We start from the raw sequence: 399 nt of genomic DNA on the forward strand, positions 1-399 counted from the left end.
CGCACAAATATGTAAAAGCGACAAACAGTCTACCAGTTTAACACACAAAACAAAAACGACCTCCCCAGGAGATAATTTGCTTTCTCGATAAAATCAGCGATAGGTAAGAAGGGGGGAGCACTGTTTGTGCGATACGCACTTCGCGAAACTCGAAATATAAACGAAAACCGAAAAACGAAACACTAGACGCTAATCTCACTTCTCGACACCAAATTGTTACGTATACGTGGGCGTGAACGGGTTCGTAAAAGATTAGGGCTAGTAAAAACACTCGCGAATTCGTTTAATTAAATCTAGAGTACAACAAGTTTATTTATTTCACAAAAGAGTACACAGTCACTAGGAATAATCGCTATTACAAAGTACAATCTCTTATCACAAGTACGATCGCTTATCTAT

Source organism: Diaphorina citri, unplaced genomic scaffold (assembly GCF_000475195.1).
Source record: "Diaphorina citri unplaced genomic scaffold, Diaci psyllid genome assembly version 1.1 scaffold2764, whole genome shotgun sequence".
NCBI lineage: Eukaryota > Metazoa > Arthropoda > Insecta > Hemiptera > Psyllidae > Diaphorina > Diaphorina citri.